Below are 7,653 nucleotides of genomic sequence, written 5' to 3' on the forward strand. Positions count from 1 at the left end.
TTTTGTTTGGTGGAGAAGGGGTTTTCAAAGAGATCTTTAGGGGTTTTCAAAGAGATCTTTAGGTTCATAAGTTCAGAGTCAAGGCGACTTCAGTTCAACCACTTATTGACTGGTTGTTGTCTATTCCGTCCTAGTTTATATGTATTTTTCTATTTATTTTCTCCCACCTTGAAGTAATATTTTTTTAACTTTGGAACTTTTAATCCATGTACAGTCTGTTTTGCCATATATATAGAAAATTACACCGTAGGGGTATCCCCTACAGTAAAGGTGTCCAAAAATAACACGGCAAACTAAAGATTTCTAAGAAGTATTTGTGGATGGCCTCATCAGCCAGTGAGCATGACTAGTATGGGTCTCCGCCGGCGAATGCGACGCATATCTGTTGGATAGTATATGGGCAGCATTTTATCTAGCAGTCTGTCTTCCTATTCCGGCCCATGTGGCCCATTAGCCCAAGTGACCTGGGATGGTATATAAGTGAGGTTGGTCTTTTAAAAACCCTAAGACATAACATAGAAGCTGCTGGTTGTTGACTCTAGGTTAGCCACTCTTCCTCTTCTACATGGTATCAGAGCCACCGGCGGCGGTGGTGGCGGCGCCGGCGACAACCAGGGCGACAATGATGGTGTTCCTCTGGTGGCTTATCTAAGGGGCAAGCGTGAGGTGGTGCGGGATCTCGTGGCAGCAGATCCAAAGGAGGTTGCAGGCAGTGGTGCTTGTGGTGAAGTTATGTTGTTGTGATTGGAGATGGCGGAGGAGGATCTGGCCATGGCTAAGGTGCTTGACAAGCTAGCCAACTTGCTGGCTGCAAAGACATCAGATGGGGCATCTTCTGCTACTTCTGGGGAAGGCAGGAAGGCTGCCCCACATAGGGAGATGTAGTATAAGCTTTAGCTCATGCCAAATGAGATCAAGCTCGATGGGGTTGGAAATTATCTGAGTTGATCCAGAGGGGGATGTTGATTCTAAGGACAAAGTCGATGGATGGGTACGTGTTAGGAAAGGTTCTTGAGCCTGAAGAAAAGGATGGGCAGGAGTGGAAGAGATGAAATGCTACAGATTCACTAGTTCTCACTTGGTTGCTGAATTCTTTGACACCTGCTGTTGCAGCATCAGTGGAAGCTCTTTCCACATCAACAGAGATATGGGATGCCCTGTCAAAGATGTACTCGGGTAAGGGAAATGTCATGCTGGTCTCCCAAATTGAATACACAATACACGATTTGACTCAAGGTGAAAAATCAGTGATGACATATGTGGGAGAGTTGAGACGTGCATGGGAATATCTGGATCACCTTGCCCCCTTGGTGTTGCCTCATTCAGAATGTGTGCTAGCAGTGAAGAAGAGTGGATTGAGGACAGAAGGGTGATGAAATTTTGGAAGGGACTGAATCTTGCATTTGAGGGCGGGAGGGCTACGCTGATGCATCTTCCTCGGCTGCCTACACTGGAAGAGGCAATTGCAGCTATGACATAAGAAGAAACTAGGTTGCAACAAATGGAGAAAGTGGATGTTGTTCCTAAACCAGCTTACTATGTGTCAAATAGGCAAGAGACACGTGCTTGCCACAATTGTGGCATAAAAGGGCATCTAAGTCATAATTGTTTTGCTCCAAGACGTGGCCATAGAAGGGGGTATGGCCGAGGAAATTTCCGAGGAGTTAGAGGCAGGAATGCATGGTATTCCAACCATCAAGTGAGTGCTAGAGCAAACATGTCAGCAATGAATGAAGGGCAAGGACAACCTAGTTCAAGCAAGAGTGAAGTGAAGATAGGAGAGCAGCAAGATGATGCAAGTTTTGGGAACTTTGCCCACTTTGTCTACTCGAATGAAGGTAAGACTAAAATTGCCTCTATAACTATGCATAGACTAAATTCAGAATGTATACTAGACTCTCGAGCCTCCAAATATGTTGCTGGTAACATTGGAGAGTTCAAATCATATAGGCCAGCCACTCCAATGCATCAAGAAACAATTCAGACTGCTAATGGTACAGCTTAACCAATCAAAGGAACTGAAGTTCTTCGGTGCACGAGAAATATTAAGCTATCATCAGTCCAACATGTTTCTGCATTTCCTGTGAATTTACTCTCTCTAAATACACTGGTTGATCAAATATACTGCTGTGTAATCGTTGATAGATATGTATTCTTTATACAAGAGAACCTGAGTGGAAGGAAGATTGGAACCAGAACCAAGCGTAGAGGCCTTTGGTACATGGACCGTGATGAATCTTGCAAGGTAGAAGGTTCAATGCTAGTCGCAACACTGCTGGAGAAGGAGAAAATTGCTATGATGCACCATTGTAGAATGTGACATGTTGCTTTTGATAAAATGACTAAAGTCTTTCCGAATGTAATGAGTGAAGTTGATAAGAACAATCTTAAGTGTGAAGCATGTGAGTATGCTAAACATATTAGAAACACCTATGTGAGTAAGGGGCTCAGAAGTATATCCCTGTTTATGCTTGTGCATTCTCATGTGTGGATATGTCATATTTCCTCTATCAGTGGGTTGAAGTATTTTGTGACATTCATTGACTGTTATTCTCGAATGACTTGGGTGTACCTTATGAAGCATAGGATGAAGTGCTTTCTTGTTTCCAGAATTTCTAAGCATATGTTAAAACCCAGTTCAAGGTGCAGGTCCAAATGCTTAGATCAGATAATGGGACAGAATATATTAAAGAAGTTTGGCGGATTCCTATCTAATCATGGTATTCTACTTCAGACATGTCCAGACACTCCACCTCAAAATGGAGTGGCATAGAGAAAAAATTGCCACATTTTAGAAGTGGCTCGACCATTGATGTATACCATGAATGCCCACAATTCCTCTGGAGTGAGACATTGATGACTGTTACGTTTCTTATCAATCGCATGCCCTCGAGAATACATGATATGAAATCTCCTTGTGAATTATTACTAGGAGAGAACAAGTTTGGGGTTCCTCCAAAGGTGTTTGGTTCCACTTGCTTTGTTCGTGATCACATGGCGCCCTCGGTGACAAAACTTGATCCTAGAGCTATTAAGTGCATCTTCATTGGCTATCATGATATACAATGAGGATATAAATGTTGGAGTCCCTCTGAGAGACGCTGTTATCACCAGAATTTGACCAAGTCAGAGGTGGGCCGCGATCAAGATGGGTTTGAAGAAATATATATAGAAGGAATACGTGGATCGGCCTTTTATACCAAGTTGGGCTTAATTGCCCGTTTATCTGTAACATATTAGATCGTATCTTAGTTTAGAAGTTAGAATCTTACTCGTGCACGGTTTGGTGCACGCCCACATTAGAAAGTCCGCTGGACTATAAATATGTATCTAGGGTTTATGGAATAAACAACAACCAACGTTCAACCACAAACAAATCTCGGCGCATCGCCAACTCCTTCGTCTCGAGGGTTTCTACCGGTAAGCATCATGCTGCCTAGATCGCATCTTGCGATCTAGGCAGCACAAGCCTGCCTACGTTGTTCATGCGTTGCTCGTACTGAAGCCTTTTTGATGGCGAGCAACGTAGTTATCTTAGACATGTTAGGGTTAGCATTGTTCTTCATGTTACATGCTTTTCGTAGTGCAACCCTTGCATGTCTAGCCGCCCTTACACCTATCTTAGGTGTAGGGCGGCACCCCGCTTGGTCATAGTTTAGTAGATCTGATCCGTTACGATTGCTCCTTGTTCTACAAGGATTAGTTTAATATCTCGCAATAGTTAGGCCTTACAAAGGGGGAGGATCCAGCGGCACGTAGGGTGTCGTTCGTTGGCCCTAAGCAGGATGTTCCGAGGATCAACCTCGTGTTGGTTTTTAGGCCTTGTTTAGGATCGGCTTACGATCACCGTGCGTGGCCGCGAGGCCCAACCTGGAGTAGGACGATCCGATTATGCGGTGAGAACCCCACATCGTCGTAGATCTCATTAGCTTTACCTTGATCAAGCAGGACCACCATATATTCGGACACCTCGTCTGAATCATGGGTGGATCGGCTCTTTGAGCCGATTCACGAGATAACCTCGAGAGCCGATCGAGGCTCGTATTTAACGTTTACGTGTGTGCCCTGCAGGAAACTAAGCGAGGCATCATCCACACCTTCCCGACCAGGTATAGGTCAGGTGGCACGCCCTTGTGATAAACATCGGTGCGTGCGACCAGGAGGCTTTGCGGGCCGTCGCTCGTAGGGACTAGGGCCAGCCGCAGCCCTAGTTGTTCCCGGCTCTACGGTGTTGCCCGTCTCTACCCGCCAGTGGGTTTCTGACGTCAACACATTCTGGCACGCCCGGTGGGACTGCCGACGACATCCACGACATCGCCATCTACATCCGAGATGGCGGAAGACACTCCGGTCACGTACGCGGATCTGCTCGATGAGCTCAAGAAGAAGCATGACGAGATCAAGGCAACCCTCGAAGCCGAACTCATCGGCTCCTTCCACCGAACCCGCTCCCATGGCGTCGGGTGGAAGGGTTTCACACCTGAAGGCGCACTCGATGGAGTGGACTTGTCCGCCCCGTCGAAGAACGCACCGGGTCGCCGCGGCAGGAGATCAACTACATGGTGGCTCATTCGCTGCACCGCCACTCCGAGAGCTCTGGTGAACACCTTGGAGCGTGTCGCTCTGCGCGTCGTCCAGGAAATCATGAGTCACCGGTACTCCCCGTCGGGACCGGCTCTGGGGACTTTCAAAGGAGAGATGCCGCTCCAGCCCCAGCCGTTCGCATGGGCAGCACCGGAACTGCCGAACTCAGCGGCATATGTCGTCTACAAGATTGGTGGTGATCCTAGTGACTACCAATTCCTGCCTGAGCCACCTAAGGAGGTCCCGCACGGATACGCGTGCGCATACGTGCCGGACGGCAACGCCTGGGCACTCTCGAACCAGGCTGCAATAACAGCGGCCTCTGGAACGGCAGGAGGAACGTCAGGAGCCGATCCTGAGAAGCAGTCGTGGCTGGCTAAGTACGCCGCCCCGACAAACCTCCAGAGCCCAGCTCCTGCAGTTGGCTTAGAACCAGAAAAACAAGCATGGCTGGTTAAGTATGCTACCCCGACGAATCTTCAGGGTTCGACACCTTCAGCCATCACAGCGGATCAGATTTGTACAATTCTGAAAGATCAGTTCGGTATGATGCCGAAAAGGAAGGCGTTCGGCTACACCAAGCCGTACCCCAACAGCTACGAACTGATCCCGCTGCCACCCAAATATCGGCTCCCGGACTTCACAAAGTTCGGTGGGTCGAGAGGGGTCCAGCTCCATCGAGCATGTGAGCCGATATTTGGCACAAGCTGGGCACGATCTCAGCGTCGGATGAGTTGCGCGTGAGGTTCTTCTCACAATCCCTCACAGGATCGGCTTTCGGGTGGTACACATCGCTACCACCGAACTCCATCCAAACTTGGAAGCAGCTTGGAAGAGCAGTTCCATGAGCAGTATCATTCGAAGCTTCCGAGTCTAGCATTGCCGATCTAGCACAACTACGTCGAAGCGCGGAGAAACCGTGACGGAATACATCCAGCGCTTCAGGAATCTTAGGAACCGATGCTATTCGGTTCGTATAACTGAAAAGGAAGCGGTCGAGTTGGCAGTAGCAGGCCTTGCAACACAGCTCAAGGACATGGCCTCCCAAGCAGATTATCCCTCGCTGGCGCACGTGGTTCAGAAACTTTCAGCATATGAACAACGCCACCCGGACCTGTACCAAGACAAGTTCAAGCGTGCGATGGCCCCGGTCGATGCGGAGGAGGACGAAGTTCCCGCGGGAGACCAAGAAGTAGCGATGGGCTGAGTGGACTCGGGGAGGAACCCCGTGTCCCGCAAATGGGTAAAGCCACCAGGCCCGCCCGGGGATTTGATTTTGACGTGACCAAGACTAAGCAAATCTTCGACCTCCTACTCAAGGAAAAGCAGTTGAAGATACCCGAAGGTCTCAAATTCCCCACGGCGCAAGAGCTGAATGGAAAGCCATACCGCAAATGGCATAACTCGCTCTCCCATGCCACCAACGACCGCAGGGTGTGGCGTCGGCACATCCAAGCGGCGATAGAGAACGGGCGTCTAATTTTCAACCGAGTACGCCATGAAGGTCGATACCCAGCCCTTCCCCGCCGTAAACATGGTGGAGTATGCTTGCCATGCAGGGTGCCAGCCGGGTTTCCTGTGCAATATCAACATGGTAGATCTTGGACACCACGGCGGCAAGGATGGAGATGAGGGCAGCTGCTCTCATAGCAAAGATACAGAGGAAGCCGCTCCACGCGATCGGCTCCGCCAAGACGGCAAGCGCTACGTCACAGAGGGGGAAGTGAAGAACATAAGATATCAGCGACCTCTCTCTGATCACCTCCTCAACAAGTATGTGGGTCAGTACGACCAACGCCGACGGTCCAGCGATGATGATGAAAGAGTTCGTCTGGCCAGAGAAGCCAGAAGACATCGTCGGCAGAATCGCGATGAGGAGGAGCACGAGCGTTGTGCCAAGGGAAAGGCAAGGGAGCAAGGCGACGAGGACAGGCACTGGGATTGTCCCTTCTTCAGGCACTGCTGGGATTCAGGAATGAGCCGATTGCCAACAATCGGCAATTGCCCGAATGCAACCGGAAGAAGAAGGAGGCAGCCAACGTGTCCGTGTTCGAGCGCTTAGGACCTCTCCCGCCACAGAGCAAACGAGCTGAGTCCCCTCGGTTGGAAGATCTCGAAGATTCAGAAGACGAGGGAGAAGAAGAAGACAGGTACCACCGGCCAAGGTGGTGCCTTGATGGACTCAGCCGTTCCCAGAAACGCAGGGTTCAACGATTGCGCGGCCTGGAAGAAGCCGAGAGGTTATACTTGCATACATTGAGGAAAGCAAGGCCTGATCTGGCGGCAAAGGTTCAGCGAACCCTGGATGAAGAGGGTCGTCCACGGAAGATGGAGTGGCGCCCCAAGCAAAGAAAAGCCGATGATGAAACATCGGCTGGCACAAACATGGTGCTCGTTCTTCCGACGAAGCTCAGTGCTCCACGGTTACACGATACATCCAAGGTGGACGACAGCAAGCGCACCAACATGATAAAGTCAGAGATTGGGCTGGTTCGGTCTACCGGTCCGAGCGAGTAGCAAGAGCACATCAATGAGCAAACGTGGCGAGGCTGATCCTTGTGATCGGCCCCAAAAATTTATGAAGGGAACTTACAAAACCTTCACCGAGCAAGCAACGTGGAGGCCGATTCCAGCAATCGGCCAAAATTATCCTCACCCACCATTCTGCCTGGGTTCAACATGTTATCCAACAGAGCCGATACCATCAACTCTCTTGACAGAATCGGCTCGGGGGGGCACCCAGGGGGATAAAATACGAGGATATGCAACGGAAGCATCTCATCTTTGGGTGATGGGTATTGGAGTATGGGGGCCGATGCACCAGTCGGCCAAAATTTCTGAAAATTCGAAATTTTTCGAGCACAGCCGATGCAGCAGACATCGACTTAAGGATATAAAAGCCGGTGCGTGGCCATCGACTCAAGAGAAATAAGAGCTCGGATCTTCTCTTCAAGGACAAGGCCAAGAGCAGCCTGGACGTGTAGATCAGGTCAAGGATGGAGCATATCAGATCCACCAAAGGAAAGGAGCCGATCTAACTGGCAAGGCGCAGGAAGAACTGAAGAAACT

The sequence above is a fragment of the Lolium rigidum genome, chromosome 3 (assembly GCF_022539505.1).
Source record: "Lolium rigidum isolate FL_2022 chromosome 3, APGP_CSIRO_Lrig_0.1, whole genome shotgun sequence".
Taxonomy (NCBI): domain Eukaryota; kingdom Viridiplantae; phylum Streptophyta; class Magnoliopsida; order Poales; family Poaceae; genus Lolium; species Lolium rigidum.